Raw genomic sequence first — 17,595 nt, 5'->3', positions numbered from 1 at the left:
TATTTATATCAGCATGGTCTCGTGGATATTTATTTTATACCTTGGGTTATAATCAATATACTTTATTTTTTTTGCTCAAATTATTCCAGTTTTGGCCATTGGGAGCTTTTTCAATTGGCTCCTATGTCCCTTTGACATACCTCTGTCATTGTGCGTATGTGGTGTGGTGACTGTATGTGGGTGTTTGGAACACTTGTTTATTTTTTGGCACAAGATGATCCAGGCTCACATACATTTCCTGCCCCAGTCCTAGAATCAGCCATTTCTCTGAGGATCCCTGGTTACTTTCACTGGAGAATCATGTTAGAAAATGAGATCTAGGCACTAGCTGTCACATACAAAATTTATTTTTAAAATAAATTTCATGTTTAATATAAATATATATAAATTTATATATATAAATTATATAAAAATTATATATAATTATATATAATTATATATATTATATTATATATAAAATATATTAATATATATTATTATATATAAAAATATATTTATATAAATATATAAAAAAATATATATTTGTGTGTAGTACATTTATGGATAAATTCTTATTAAGCCTTACTCTATGCTTATCTGTGTTTACCAGTTTTTCAGCAATGATCACGAATTACATCTGTAATGAAAATCATTACTATAAAAATAAAAGCTCTAAAAGAATGTACACCCCATTTCAACAAGAAAATGCACATTATTGGGTGGGCCAAAAAGTGCTTTCGGTTTTTTAAGTAAAAATAAAAGACACATTTTTCATTTTCACCAAGAACTTTATTGAACAACGTATTCACCCTTTTGTTCCACTACCTTCTGCCATTTTTCAGGCAACTTCATAATTCCATCTTCCCAAAACTTTTTATCTTTTTGAGCAAAGAACTGTTTCAGGTCCCTTTTACAGTCTTCCAGGGAATTGAATTTTTTTCCATTAAGAAAATTTTGTAAAGACCTAAATAAATGGAAATCTGAAGGTGCAATGTCTGGTGAATATGGCGGATGAATCAGAACTTCCCAGCCAAGCTGTAACAGTTTTTGTCTGGTCATAAAAAAATCATGCGATCTTGCATTCTCCTGATGCAAGATTATGCGTTTTCTCTTGGCTAATTCTGGATGCTTTTCGTCGAGTGCCGCTTTCAGTTGGTCTAATTGGGAGCAGTACTTGTTGGAATTAATCATTTGGTTTTCCGGAAGGAGCTCACAATAGAGGACTCCCTTCCAATCCCACCATATACACAACATTGCCTTCTTTGGATGAAGACCAGCCTTTGGTGTAGTTGGTGGTGGTTCATTTCTCTTGCCCCATGATCTCTTCCATTCCACATTGTTGTACAGTATCTACCTTCCATCACCCGTCACAATTTGTTTTAAAAACAGAATGTTTTCATTACGTTTCAGTAGAGAATCGCATGCAAAAGTATGGTCAAGAAGGTTTTTTTTGCTCAACTTATGTGGAACCCAGACATCAAAGAGATTCACATAACCAATCTGGTGCAAATGATTTTCAGTGCTTGATTTGGATATTTTGAGCATGTCGGCTATCTCCAGCGTGGTATAACGTTGATTGTTCTCAATTATTGTTTCGATTTGATCACTATTAACTTCAACTGGGCTACCCGACCATGGAGCATTGTCCAGCAAATCTCCAGCACGCAACTTCGCAAGCCACTTTTGACACGATCAGTCACAGCACCTTCTCCATACACTGCACAAATCTTTTTGTGTGTTTCAGTTGCATTTTTACCTTTCTTGAAATGGTAAAGAATAATATGCCAAAAATGTTGCTTTTCTTCTTCCGTCTTCAATATTAAAATGGCCTACACAAAATTCGCCAATTCTGATAAGTCTTTTTCTAAATGCAAGCTGATATGACAGCTGTCACATACAATCTAACAAAATTGTTTTGAATGAAGTTAAAGACAACTAAGTGCTACTAGAGCCACCTTATGGAAAAAGAACGAACAAACCTTTTGGCCCACCCAATGGTATCAACTTCTACTGACCTCGTATTTAGTATTACAAGTAAACTGAGAATTCTGAGAGTTCCAAATAGTTATCTTTGAAATGAAGTGTTATGTTTCAAAATTGAAAGTGTTCCTCCAAGTAAAAATGGTATTCATTTTTTACCTTAGAAAACACTTCTTTCTTTCATAGAACAACCATTTCAGGTGTAAAAACCAAAGATTTATCTTAAAGCAACAACAGCAAATACCAAAACACAAGAAACGCCTGAATGGCATATGTATGGACTGCTCTTTATGAGAAGGATAAAAAACAAAAAAAGGAGGAGTAAAAGCCTAACACTGATTTTATACATTCTATCAAAAAAAAAAAAAAAAGCCAACAGATTTAGACATAACTTGAGATTATGACATCATTAGGCATGGCTTCAGCAGTCAATATAACATGTTTTTAAAAAGGCTTCTATGGGATTATGTAAGCAACTTAAGACGGTACTTTGTGGACATTGTTTTTAAGCAGTTCATACATGCTGATATTAAATGCATAGACTATACTACTTCTCTGTCTCTTCACTAACGTAAATCCAGACAATATCTTTACTGAGCAATTTTATTAGTCTAATTTCTGCTAATATAGTGTGCTTGAAACTCTGTATATTTAACTCAGCTATTAGGTACCAGCTATATAGGCTCATTTCAGGACCAAATATAACAATAAATCCTTAAAAGCAGTTTAAGATATACAAAAGGCCAAGTAAAATGCATAATTAGTATAGGAAAAATAAATTGGACATTTACCTGATGGTAGATTAATAATGTCACATCTATATATCTATCCAATTTTATTTATTTTCCATGAAAGTAATAATACTGTATTTCTTTTAAGATGCTCAATAATCTAGACTTTTTTGCTTTTTTTATTTGACTTTGTTCTTTGTAGTTATAGTCCCATTTAATAATGCTTGATTCTATTTAATTAGAAAAATACAGCAAATGTTCCCATTTTTCCTGTGATTTTCTAGTAGAACATACTTAAAAACATGAAATGTTTAAGTTATATTGTTAAATGCCCTATAGAAGAAACAAGGGACATAAAGTATGTCATTTCTAATTTCTGAAGCAGAAGACACAATATATTTAAAAGGATAACAGATTCAGAGAGACACAAACTCATCTGTGAACACTTGGCAACTTAATTCTATTTATTTTATACATTTTTATGGGAGGGTAATATTTGTGGCTTACTGAGTATGGCAAAAGAATGAGCAAACTGTCGAAATTTACCAGCAAAAGGTTAGCAGGCTAGTTAAAGATATCCTGGTTCATGACTATTAGAAATTATTAAATATCATCATTAACATGGAAATAAATGATCAAATATTAATGATGATAGATTAAAAGTCACCAAAATCATTGAAAATCTAAACAGTATATCTTATTACATATTGCAACTTTTTCAAGCACTTAACTATTTGTCTTTAATAATTTATATTTGTAAATGTCTAATAATTTAAGTACACCTCATTATTGTTACTTAAATTTCAAAATAATTTCAAGGTGTTGCAGTTTCTTCTCAGTGTATTTCTTGTTGCAGTGAATTTAATTTAGCTTTACGCTTCTTTCTAATTATTATTTAGGTACTTAAAGTTAAGGTGAAATAATGCAGACACAGATGATGCAGATTCTCATTTCTTAATTTAGATCCTTCTAAAAAATACAAGAAATTCAAAAATAAAATGTAACTTTTTATAATATGCCTCTTTTTACTATGTATTCTTATAAACCCTATTTCGCATGATCATTACATTGCTCTATGTTATGCATCATGATAAACCAGTCAGTTTCTCAACATTTTTTTCTATGAAAGGGTAAAACTCATATAAAAGAAAAAACTCTCCTTTCTAAAATCTCAGAGAAAGTAAAGTATAAAACCAAAGGTCTTTAAGCTGATCTTTGAGAGGCAACAAAGAGATTCAAAATCACTCTCTTAACTGCTTGGTAAGTAATTAGACCTCAATATTTGTTAGGCATCTAAATATGTTTAGCACTGTACTAACCTGAAGGTGTCAAAAGTTAGAGAAGACAAGTCCTTCCTTCAAGGTTCTTACGATCTAGTTAGGAATCATAAACAACAACATAAGAAAGCAAATGACTGAAAACTTAGAATATTAGCTTGAAAGGCAGGATGAAGATATAAAAATAGAAAGGAATTTTGGTCAAGATTTCCTAGAGTAAGAAAGTATTTTTTAACTAAGTTTTGAGGTAGCAAGTTATGTGATTAACAAATGTTGCCCATGGTCAGTCACTGTTATTGTTGTTATTACTACTTATTTCACAAACGCGAATGTTTCTTTTTCCTTTAAGGACTATGTTATTGAGTCGAAATATTTACTACTTTACCTAGGTTATCTATATAGCTCCAGGCATATACAGAAAGAATAACTTTTCAAACAGAGCTATGGTTACTCATGTTTATTAAATAAATCATTTATTAATTGATAAGAATGTTCCCCAAAGAACATATGTCATCAAAGCATTACATCTCCCAGACAGAACAGTAAAGTTCAGTCACATTTTTTTTTTCTAAAATAATGAAGCTATAACAAACAATCTGAAGACATACTAATATTCATTAAATCAGCACCAACTGGAATGTTTTCCCCTTGAGACTGAGAAGTTGATATTCCAAATACCTAATAAAAATGGGGATGACTTCACCCAGTACTCTGTCTAAGCAGAAAACAAACACTGGGCCACAGAGACACCTACCAATTCCACAGGACACCTTCAGAGACACTTTCAGGTCTGTGATAAACCTTTTGATAGTTAACAAATACCCATCCAATGGAACGAGAACACAGTATGAGGAATAAGAACTAAGCACCACGAAACATCCTGTCTTAATTTAACTCCAACCCCAAACAATATATTTCCTAGCTTTGGAAAAGAAAAGATGTGAGAGTAATTCAGCTTGGTGACTCAAGTTCAAACCTATATTTGATCTGTTACCCTGTCACTGGAAACAGTACATGTGCTTCCTCTGCCTTTGTAATTGTTTATATTCCTGACCTTCCCTGACACCAAAAATAATTCACACTCCCACCCTTACCAGCCCTTCCCCACACACACACAAAAGAGATTAAAAATACAGTTTATCTTTGTGCATTTTTTCCATGCAAAATTATAAAGCAAATTCATTAACTAAGATGTAACTATAAAGGCAAATTCTGCAAAAAGGCAAAAGAAAAGATACATAATTATTTCTTTACCTTTTCCCTTAGTTTCTGTTAGTGTTGGTTATAGTTTCCTGATAATTCCAAAACACTTTGCACTGCCAGACATTTTTTCCTTGACCTCCCCTCTCAGAGAGTCAGCAGGAGGGTAACAGGAGTCAAATTATTACCCCTCCCAAGTGAATGGGCCACAGACTCTTACAAAGATGAAATAGTGGTGCCAAAATATGAAGTAACTTTGTAGATATTCAGGTCATGAAGGCAATAAGTAGACTAAGGAAAACTTCATTAATCTCAGGAAATTTTCTCAATGCAGCCATGGAGTTACTATTTGAAAAATGTTCCTTTTGTTTTCATTTTTCCTTTATAAACATTATTAAAGCCACTAATAATTCCTATAGGTACAATAAGACCTTTATAAATATAGATTACTAATATCATGTACATAAGATCCTTGACCTACAGACTTGATGTGACCCATACCCATCTTCAACCCTGGATCCCACTGAAATTCTCGGGGTTCTTACCCTATAAATCATAATATACAGATAATGCATCAACTGACCTTAGAAAGGTCCTCCCTTTAAGTGGGGTCATGGAAAGCTGCCTGAAGTCCTTAAAAGGTGACCTGAATCCAGGTAAAACAGTTCCAGTCTCAGCTCTGCCCCTTACTAGCTTATATTTGAACACATCGGCTAACACCTTTACATCTCATTATTCTCACCTCTAAAATGAGAATAATTGCTTTGTCTACCCCCGTAACCACCGATACCACTTTTAAGAACTATGATTTTTCTTAAAATTGCAAAAGCCAAAATGGGACAACACACATTTCTAACTCTCTGTGTGTCTCTGCTTATTGTTTTCAATCTAAAAAACAAAAAAAAATAATGAAACTTCATATAGTGTTGTTGAGAATATTAATCGTGATAATGTACAAAGTACCTAGGATGCAATAAGTATTTGATAAATGTCCCTTCCCTTCACCAATTTTTCATTTCATAATGGGTAAATTCCATTTGAATTGTTGGCAGTCCAGATCAGTACCATTTTACTGTCTCTCAGCTACCTCTTGACGCTATTCATATCTCTTCCCACATCACCTTCCTGTATTTCCTGGCCTTTTCTCTTTCAAAGGCCAAGGCCTTTTCCCATCTTCCTGACCTGAACCATCACTTTGTAGCCTATCAACGATGTCCCTCTGGCCAGCTTTAGCTACTCGGTTGAGCCTCAGTGACTCTGAGGCGGGACAGAGTTAAAGCAACTCCTGTCTGGGGCTGCTCACATCCAACCCAGACCCTTCCTGCTCATCCTCTTGGCTCTCTGGCCTCAGAACAGGGGGAGAAGCGACGGCAACACTGGAGTGATGACATGTGAGTCTCTCCCTTCCCCACCCTTCACATTTTTCTTTCCACGTGCAGAACCCGGAAGGCTCTGACCGCTCTTGCCCTGGCGGTTGCCATGGTTACACAACAGCAGCACCAGACCCAGGAGGGGTCTCATCCCGTCTCCTCTACCTCCCCCTCAACCCTTTCCATCCTTTAGTGAGCACGCCCCCCACCCCCCCGGCCGCCCCCGCAGGGGAGGAGAACCTTTTCGGCTAAATCTGAGACTTTCAGTTCCCGCCCCCTCTTCTTCTCTTGCAGACGGCACTGACAAGCTAAGGGAGGATGGGAGGGGCTTTGGTGGGGAAAGAAGAGCTGTCTGTAGAGACATTTGCCTTTCATTACGGCTTCGCTCGGGGCTAAACGGCAAAAAGTTCGCCTATTTAACTTCCATCTCCGTAACTCGGAACTGGGGACCTCAGCGGCCCCAGCTGCTGGCTGCGCAGCTCCCGTCCAGTCCCCTCGAGTCCAGCCTGGTGGCGGGAGCGCGGCGCCTCCTCCTGCTGTCAAGTACCCACCGCGCGCTGGGACGGAAGCAAAGCAACTCAGTCCACGAGGTTGAACTCAAGTCGTGAGGGAAGGAAAATGAGCCGGTGCCGAAAACGGCCCGGGCGCTGCCAGGGCGGCCCATTAACGCGTCAACTCCAGGCGCGTGATGAGGGAGCAGGGGGGAAAAAGACCGGCCGGGTTAAACCCACCCGGTTAAATTCCCAGCAGGAGTCAAATCCGGGCCTTTTCGGAGCGAGCCAAGCCGAGGCTACCGAGGGATGCCCGGCTCCCACAAGAGTACGTTTTGCAGGAGCCGCCTTTCCCAGTCAGCCAGCTCTGAGGCTGGTGTCAGCTTCCAACTTTGCCCTCAGAGTCTGGGAGGATGCACGCTCCCGTCAGACGGAGCGTCGCGGTTCCCTCACAGGGAAAAAGGCGTTGCCCATCCCTCCCCAAAGCACCACAACACAAACAGCCGCCACGGTCTCCCCGTCCCCTCCCCCCAGCCCGTCGGGAAAAGCAGCGAGTGAGGGCGCAGACGCCTTTGGTCAAATCCTCGTCAGACTGTCCCCACCGCCGCGTCTGCGAATGAACCTGCAGCCAGAGGAGCCACGGGGCACGTTCAGACGCGCTCGCGGCCGCCGGGGCCCTGGAGGGGGCGAGAGAGAGAGCGGAGTTCCCGGGCGCGTCTCGGGAGGAAAACTTTGCGCGGTGCGGAAAGCTCGCGCTGAGGAAGCGGCGGCGGCGAGCGGAGACTGCGCCCGCCGCCACGCTGTCCCCGCGCCGCGCGCCCGGACCGTCAGCGCCTCGGCATTCCGTTCCCCGCCTGCGCCCCACCCCCCCGCAACCGCGCGCCCACTCCCGTCAGCTCCGGAGCGCTCTTTCCGCCCCAGAACGTTGCCTTATCTCGCGGCCGCTCGGCATCCTCACTTCGGACCCACGACCACCCCCAAATCCAGTCACCCCTACTGGCCACCGCGGTCCTCCCACCGGAGCAGCAGGTGACCCGAAACCAGCCTTACCTGCCGCGAACTCTTCTCGCCCTCTCTCTTGTGCCCGCTGTCTTTTCCGGGAGAGAGGAAGGGGGTGCAGGCGGTGGGCGTGCGAGGCGGCGACCCGGGACACCGGCGCGACCTCCTCTGAGCGGCAGCCCTGGCTGAGCCGCGGAGCCGCCGGCGGCCCTGGCGGAGCGTGGAGGCTGCGGCCGCAGAGGCCAGGCTGGGAGGCAGGGGGCGCTGCTGCCCCCCGAGCGCCCTGCCGGGAGCGGCGCGGAGCCAGGCACCAGCTGGAGCTGTGGGGAGGCGAGGGTGGCGAGGAAAGGCACGCTCGGAGCGGGAGGGCGGCTTTTAAGTTTGTGGTGTGACCGCAGCAGCTGTCCCGGGAGAGACTCAGTCTTTCTAAAAAGGGGATGCTCAGAACGCCGGGGATTACCTCTCCCCTTCCGATCTCCTCCCCCAGCCCTCGGCCCCCCTTTCTTGTGCGCACGCCAGCCCTCCCCAGCGTGCAAAAGTCCATCCCAGTCGGCGCGCAGGCTGTCAGCGGCGTGGATTAAGTGTAGCTCCGGCCGCGCTGGGGGATGTTTTTCCGGACAGGGCACTCTGTATGTAAAGGAATTTCTGACGTTTGAGCCCGCGCCCGGGTGGCTTTTGGGCGTGTTTATTCTATACCATAACGTCTCCAAGGACTCCCTGCCGAAGAAACAGGACAAACACTGTCTCAAAAACTCTAAGCCTCAAAAAGAGGAGCTGTGTTCCAGTATGTAAAACCCCGCCCGATCCACTGTTACTGGCCTCGAAAGAGCAGGTGTGGAGGATGAGCGACCCAGATCAGCCCTCCACTATGGGGCTGGCACCGAGGAAGGACCAAGCAGGAGGCAGACAAAAAACAAACACACACACACACAAAGATGTAAGTCTTTTTTCCTCTCTACCTCATACCAGGCCAGCAGGGTTATGTCACTCACTCCTGTGTTAGATTTCCTTGTAGATTTGTACACACCTTGGTCACGCAATAGAAAACTTGGAAGTGTATGGGGACCAGGGTGGATCCACATTTTGTGGAGCCTGGAACTCACACTATTTGGAGGTGGGATCCTCTTGAAGAAAACTAATACAGAAATAGCTTAATTTCTACAGATTTTAGAAAAACATATGACATATGAACTCATGGTCTGGCTGACCACAGGGACATGGAAAGGGCCTCTGCAAGGGATGAGTCCTGAACTGGGGCCTTACTGGCTACATGGTAAATCCTTCTATGATTGGAACTCTAGGTCTGTGGTCACACACCTTGCACCTATTAGTCCCAAACATAAAACTAACTTGGGGTGGAGCCATAGAAAAAAGCAGCCACGGGGTCCTGCATTTGTCAGGTTGACTTAAGAACACAGCTCGTAAGGTCCCAGAGTTCCCTTGGCAAATGACAAGGGGGGTTTTGGTTTGGGGGCAGTGAGCAGACAATGGCAACAATGGAAGAACTGGTCTGGGGGAGGAGACTCTTCATTCAGCCTTCCCTCTGCAGCAGAGAGCTGAGGGCCACCAAAGCTACATGAGTCATTTTAAGTTACAGATGGTTGGTGGCAGAGCCAGCTCAGGAGGGACTCAAGTTTCCTAACTCTGACCAAGTTTCTTTCCTGTGTCTCATACTGCCCCATCACTGTAACCTTGGTTTTGACTGTCAACCAACCAACCCCGTAATTTTCCTCTTTGGTACAGGACAATTTAAAGCCCTACAGACTCTTCCAACCTATAGCCACATTTTTTCTGAATGCTTTATATTCAGTGTTATACCACTCATTTTATAATTAACCACACACTTGATGTGTTTGTTGCATTTTAAAATATTTTTATATTACTTTTATTTGTTTATGCCATTGCCCCCAGTCCAAATTGCAAGCTCATTGTGAGGACAAAATACCTCTTTTGTCTCCCAGAGCATAGCTTAGGGTTTTGCACATGGTGGGTTCATGATAAGTACTTTTAGATTTTTACTCTATTTATTAATTTTCTAATAATTTTGTCAGTTTATTGGCCAGAATATTGTATTTAATTAGAGTTGTGGTTAACTCTGGATTTCCTCTTTTTCCCTCCTGTCTAAAATCCTAGCTTAATATACTCAAGGCAAATGACATCTCCCTTTTGCTACTGTCTCAGCCTTTTCCACAAAGCCCCTGCAGGATTAATCACTCCCTCCTGTTTTTCCAAAGCACTTTGATTTCACTACTAAATAAGTCCCTTTCATGTTATATCATAATAAATTACACGTTTGTCTGCATCCCATACAGGCGTATTGCCTGTTTTGTGTTCTTGTTTCCCCAGCTCCTAAAACAGTGCCTATGAATTTGTATTGAACTGATTTGGTTTGAAGTACCCTGACTTCAAATTTAGACTGGATTTACTAGGGCATCCTGACCATACCATGAGAAGAACATCTGGAAACTGGGTTCTGTGCTTTCTTTCCTTTTAATTACTCTGAACACGCAGCAGGCAGAGTCAGCCACACAGCTCAGCGGTGATGAATGGCCTCAGCTGTGTCCAGGGCTTTGCAATCCTCACGATCCTTCTCTGAGTGTCTTGCATATGGTGGGTGTTTCACAAATATTTGGGGGTTAAATGAGTTAATGAGAACAGTGGATGTGATGACAATAATTAGTCACTGAATTTATTTCTGAAATTTCTACTAACTCTACAGGATCCCACCAGGCTGGTTTTAGAACCCTTTTTAAGAGTTTGAAATTTACTGTTACCAAAAGCAATTTGGTAATGTGTCCTATAGTGTTGCTTAATACCCTATCTGAATCCTTGAAATAACACCCAGTAGGAAAAGTCTATTTTACTTTAAGTTTTGTTAAAGTGTAATGTGTATTATACAAGTTTAGCTTATCTTCAGGGGTGACTATTCAAGATTCAGTAAACGATCCTTAATTACACTGAAAGAGATGTGTGTATCATCAGTTAGAACTACCTAATTGTTGCTGCTATGCCTGTTCTAGTCTGAGGGGTAAAAAAGAAAGAAAAAAAAAGGAAACGCAAAATACTTTCCAGGTGCTTGGAAACATTGTTGAATAAGTAAACTTGCCTTGAGGGTCCAGGTTCTTCCTCTGTGGCATACCGCCCCTCACTCATCTTCATTAGGGCTCACAGGTTGAATGTAAGTCATTCTTACTGTATGGTAGTAGATTTATGTTAGATAATATGAAATACACTGTTTCTCAAAGGATTACATTGTTATACTGAGTGAAGCCAAGGAATAAAGTTCTAACTGTAGAATTTCAAGAATCATCAATCTATGTTGGGAGCCATAAAGGAAGGTAGCAGGGATGGGAAAGAGTAGAATAGTTATATTCTAGGCTTTTCCAACTCCACATATAGCTACCTCTGCCCAGAAGACAGGAGAAAGATAATTACTGGGTCCAGAATTTAAATCTAGCAGGATCTCAGAGGATTTGACTACACTTTCAGCAAAAGGTGCTTTTCTGTGCAGTCTTCCATTCACAAAGCATATGGAAATTTGGTGAATTTAAAAGGAAAAAAAAAAAAAAGACATAAAAGAGATCGCGAAGTTCTGTGCAGAGACAAGAAAATGGAGATGAAACCCAAGCTGTTCAGTGTTCACTTCTATAAAACTAATCATACCTTGGTCAGACATAAAACCTCTCTGCCTTATAATAAATACTACCTTATGAATGTTTTCCCACATATCAGTACCAACAAAAATGTTGTTATACTCATATGAGAAAACTGGGATATATGTTAGTTTATGTCTGATTGAAACAAGTGATGGCATGAGTTGAAAGCAGCTCACCCACCTCCTACTCTTCTATCAGATACTTTCCCCTTATAAACTGCAGATTTTTTCTCCCATCTGATTCGTTTGATCATGACAATTCACTCATCACTTGATCACTAGCTAGTTACATATTAAGATCATTATATCATGTTTAGTAGTGGAAAAGAACATGCCTGACTTTTATCTTTAATGCAGTATTAATTATACATGCATAGAACTCTCAGAAGTAAATGGATCCCTGTTTCTCATCATCAAATAAAGACAGAAGATAGTTTATGGTTAGTTAATCGGAATGTGAAATTGTAATGCCTTTGTGTTTTAAACTCTTATAACATCATAAATAATCATAAACTTTCAGAGTTAGGAGAGACCTCAAAGCCCTTCTAGCCCTCATGTTATACATGAGGAAAAGAAGGCCACGAAGGTGGAGTGATCACCTAGCTCCTTCTGACTCCTGCTTCAATGCCCTCTGCAAAATACCACCCTGCTATAGAGCCTTTTTTTGGGAAAAAAAAAAAAAATCACCTATTTTTCAAAACCTTTCCAAGCCAGAATCTTAAGGTTATATTTACTTAGCTGGGTTGGGGTGTGGTGAATAATTAAATTCAACAGGAATGCACTTCAAAATAAAAATAAAAACATAGCCCAACCCCTTTGGCCCAAGTCCTGAGACCTCAGAAGAGAACACCTCCTTGACTATGAACATTCACTAGAGGCTGGAAAGGCTTTCTGTGTCTGATATAGGACTCCACAGAGTTATTGCAGAATGGGGGAGTTTAAAATCAAATAGATGACTCTTTGTTTTTTATTTTTAACAATGTTCTTATAGCAACAAACCATCCCCAAGGAAAGATTTTAAGGAAAAATAAACAACTTTTCTATACATCATATAAGAGAAAAAATCTTTAAATTTGCTTTTCTTAGTACCTCACACCACCAGGCCACCCTTAGAACATGCTTTAGACACTGTATTCTTCTAAGAAAATGGGAGAGGGGGAGGGATTCCTATGGTACCTAATTGAGGCAAGCCTTATTTATTTAAGGGTGATGAAACCAAGAAAAATATGCCCTCTTGTGGCTTATTTGTTCTAGTTCACAACTAATCAACAGTGCTCCATTATTTCCTGAAACTCAAACATACCTATATTCCAAGTGGAATTAAACTATTCCTTTGTGCAGTAACTAGAGAGAACAGGTCTGTGCAGACAGCAGGAAGGCATTCCAAGACTTCTGCTTTGTTCAAGGTCATAAGCAGCAGCTTAGCCACAACGAAATCAGTATCCCTAAAAACGGGGGAAGATTTTCCAAAATAACCCACAGATTCTTACAGATATTATAAAAATACCTTCCAAATAAATGCATTAGATAGAATTTCTTTCCTAAATAGTGAGGCTTATGTTGGACAAACTTAAACCATCAGTTTCCACAAATAGGAGAAAATTCATGATTTCCTTTCCTACTGTATTTATGCCTCTAAGATTTCTTTAGCTGTGGGATGATGCTTATTTTTCCATTAAAAAAGTAAAATGTATAATAAAGCAGTTAAGAGAATCCTGATTTTCATTCTCTGCATATTTTTTCTCTGCTTTTGTTTCTTCAGAAATAAAAATATAACAAATGTGTTACATCCTATGATTTACAGATATAATTAATTTCACTACAAAAAAAATGCCCACCACATTGTCCTAAAACAACAGAGTGGAGATGGGCTTAGTGGGAAATGACCTCTGCTGATCAAGACAGTGACTTTCATGTAACTGTCATTTAAATAACTTAGTAACTAAGTGAATGTCAAAGGTTTAAAACAGGCCAGAATGCTAAATCCTTAGTCCAACCCTATAATAATAATATTAATAATTATGATTAACACTGTTATTATTTTATATACAAAAAATGACTTAAATCACACATTTTCCATTTGACTGGATCTGCTTGTGTATTAAGTGGGCCGGTGGGCCGTTTCCTAATCTGCACCCTTACTTTAGCAAGTTGCTGCTGAAATAGACTGAACTGTATCTCACTTACCAGAAGGAATAAATACAGCTTTCCACAATGCCCAGTTTAACATGGAGCTATTGTTTTTCTAAATTACAAGCTTAAAACAGAATCCTGTAGCTTTAAGTTTATCTAGTTCAATGATCATTCTGACCCTTGAAGCACAGATATACTTTATTGGAATTGTCAGTTGCAAGGACCATTCATGAAATAGTTGAAGGTTTTAAATTTTGTCTATTTAGTGAATAATAATGAACCACTATAATATTATTAACAAATCGCATTCTCTTATACTTGACATTTCAGTAAAATTATCTTTCCCTATGTCAAGCAAAGTTTTACTTTCCAAAGTTTATTCATGTGTTTGCCGAGAGTCTATCAATACATTAAAAGTCTATGATAATATGTGTATTTTAAAAATTATCTCTAATTTTACTGTATTTAAAATTTCCAGTTCTAAGAATGGAGCTAATTTTAAAAGACAAAAACATGACCATTTAAAAATGTATCAAGAAATTAGTATTTCACTAGTTAAGAATAAAAGACAAGTGGTCCACAATAATGAAAGTCATTACTGTAAGTATGATATGATTGATAGCATATCTAACATTAAAAATGGTGACCTGCAAATATTAGCTATTAAAACATTGTAAACTTATGATATTAAAATAGTGAGGTATTAGTTAGAGAACAGATAAACAAATAAATAAAACAAATTAGAAGTCCAGAAAATACACTTAGTTATATAATTATGTATATAATGAGAATTTTGTTGTCTGGTTCCAAACTTGAGTGGACAATAAATGCCTTCTTTTCTAAAAATTACTTTTGTTTTGTTGCACTTGAAATACAAAACAAATAGCATACACACGTAGACACAATAAAATGGAACTCACATTGAAGAATATGCCACCCAACCTAAGAATTAGAAAATTACAGCTATCTTTGAAGTTTTCTTTGTGTTCCTCCCTGATTCCATCCCCTTGCCTACCATGAAGAAATGAACAATATTCTAAATTTAGAGCTTATTTTCTGTCTTTTTGCTGCACTTATGTATGTAGCTCTAAACAACATATAATATGATGTATTGTTCTTACTAACTTTATATAAATAGTAACAGCTTCCTAAAAATAGTAATTTTCTGTGACTTTCTTTACTTAGCAGTATCTAAGATTCATCTTCCCTATTATGTATGCTGTTGCTTTGTTCATTTTCGTTGCTTTGAATTATATTGTGTGAATACATCATGAGTTATCCATTCTCATATTGATAGCCAGTTGAGTTTTTTCTAGTATTTTACTACTACAAACAATGCTTCATGAACATGCTTGAATATGTCACTTTATTTTTCTGTTTCTCAGGCCCTTTATGAGCCAGTTATGAACACAGAAACCAATCCAAGCATTTAATTGTCAAGCCAAAGGCATTTAAGATAGGGAACTGGAATATAGGGAAATGGATGAAAAATGTTGGAAGGAGCAACAAAAGAGAGAAGGAGAGGGTCTGGAAGAATAAAAGGAAAAGAAGAATGATAATCAGAGATTAGATACTAATGCTCCAAAGTTGCAATCTCTTTTGGGCGTGATCTTCTGGTACATATTAGATTTGCTAAGATGTGCTGCCTTGACCAGGACCCGGCTGCTGAAAGGTGTTAATCTCTGCAAAGCTGGAGTTAGAAACACTTTGATCCTGTTATTTTTTCACCTGCAACTACCAGAAACTACCAGGACCTGCTTCCTTTTGAGATGCAGAAACATAAAGCATTTCCGTTTCTCGGCTATTGATCTTCTGCAAATTTTTGTCTTGACTAAATCTAACCAAGGGCCAGATGGCAAAGTAGTATAAAATGGTCTAACGACTTGAGCAGACTTTTCATAAAAGAGGACCAATAACTTCTGTAGCTATGAGGGAAATGCAAATTAAAACCACAATGTGATTCCACTGTGTACCTACCAGAATGACCAAAATGAAAGGACAAAATGCCAATAGCTGCTAAGGATGGAAGGAACAGAACTCTCATACACTGTGGGTGGAAGTGTAAATTTTTACAACCACATTGGAAAACTCTTTAGCGTTATCTACCAAACGCTAAATGTATGCATACTCTATGACCAGCAATTCTATGCATAGACTGAGCCCAAGAAAAATGTATAAATATGTTAATCAAAGTAAATGTACAATAATGTTCATGGCAAAACTATTTGAATTAATGTCTTACATCGGAAGCCATGCAAACTATCCTCAACAATAGGATGGATAATATACTGTGGACAATTCACACAAAGGAAGGCTATACAGCAATAAAAATAAACTACAACTATAGCAGCAATGTACATTAACTTCAGAAAACCAATAATTAGTGAAAGAAGACAGACACACATAGTATGATTCATAGTTAATCTTTTTTTCATGAAGTTAAACAAGTTGATTTTAAGATTCATATAGAAAATAATCATGCAAGATGAGGAGAATTGACTATTTATGATCTTTACTCTTGCAAACCAATAACAAACAACATCATTTTATCAGTTCAGGTTTACTTCTTTGTCTTTCCATAATGTTTTACAGCTTTTCTCATAATGTTTTTGTACATTTCTTTCTTTTTCTTTTTTTTTTTGTTTTTTGTTTTTGGCCTCACGCGCGGCTTGCAGGATCTTACTTCTCCAACCAGGGACTGAACCCGGGGCAGTGAAAGTGCCAAGTCCTAACCAATGGACTGCCAGGGAACTGCCAAGTACATTCCTTAATGTTACTCTTAAATATTTTATATTATTGCTGATATTGTAAATTAGGTTTCCCTTCCATTATATCTTTTAACTGGGTATTGTTAATATATGTAGAAACTATTGCTCTCTCTATATTAATTTTATAGTTTGCTAATTTTCTGAATTTTTTATTGTTTCCTTAATTTTCATCATGGGTTATCTCAGATTATTCATGAATACTATCATATAATTCTTAATATCTGGTCTATGAAGGTTTGATGGATATCTGTAATGACATTTTTCTTCTATAGAAATTTAACCTTTCTATCTCTACTGGGTTAAATATAGGTAAATTGTATTTTCCTAGAATGTTATCTATTTCATTTAAGTTTACATATTTATCTGCATAGAGTTAGGCAAATAGTCACTTAGTTTTTAATTTTTTTTGTTTCAATGTTTTTACCAGTTATAATTTATTGTTGTGTTTATGCTTTCTTTCTTTTATGTTTTGATTAGGTGGGCTAGTAATTATCTTCATTTTTGTCAAAAAACAACTTTTTTCCTTTATTAATTGGTTGTGCTGTTTTCTATATTTAAATTCATTAATTTTTGCCATGCATTAATTATTTGCTTCCTGCTGTTTTTAGGGTTTCCTTTTTTAAACTTTTGCTTTGAGAATTTAATTAAATTATTTTCACTCTTTGATTTTTATTAATATAAATACATAAAGCTATACATTTTCATTTGATTATCACTTTAATTAGAGCCAAGAGTGTCTGATATGCAGTGTTGAATTATCATTATTTTTCAGAAATTCTTCAATTTAATTTCCTATTTCCTCTTCCTCCAATGAATTAATAGAGTTGGTTTTTTTTTTTAATTCTAGGATAAAGAGATATTGTTATTGTTGTTCTTGTTTAGCTTTAAATTGTGTTATTTTCTAAAACTATCATATCTGTGTAAGATAATGTTGTTTATAATATTTATACTTTACAGAAATTTGGGGCATTTGAGGGACCAAATATATGGTCAGTTTTCGTGACTGTTTTTT

At 38.3% G+C, this 17,595-nt stretch overlaps 1 protein-coding gene across 2 annotated transcripts in view; it reads right to left on the bottom strand.

The window, feature by feature from the left end:
- The window catches only part of SEMA3D (semaphorin 3D), a 209,139-nt gene extending 200,761 nt beyond the window's left edge, over nt 1-8,378 (bottom strand). For both annotated transcript variants that reach the window (XM_036864311.1, XM_036864310.1), the window contains exon 1: nt 8,079-8,378. The gene's annotated coding sequence lies outside the window, so the exon portion shown is untranslated. The remainder of the gene's footprint in view (nt 1-8,078) is intronic.
- Between the last annotated feature and the right edge of the window lie 9,217 nt (nt 8,379-17,595).

This window comes from Balaenoptera musculus, chromosome 9, assembly GCF_009873245.2.
Source record: "Balaenoptera musculus isolate JJ_BM4_2016_0621 chromosome 9, mBalMus1.pri.v3, whole genome shotgun sequence".
Taxonomy (NCBI): Eukaryota; Metazoa; Chordata; class Mammalia; order Artiodactyla; family Balaenopteridae; genus Balaenoptera; species Balaenoptera musculus.
This window is presented reverse-complemented; position numbering and strand designations above follow the sequence as displayed.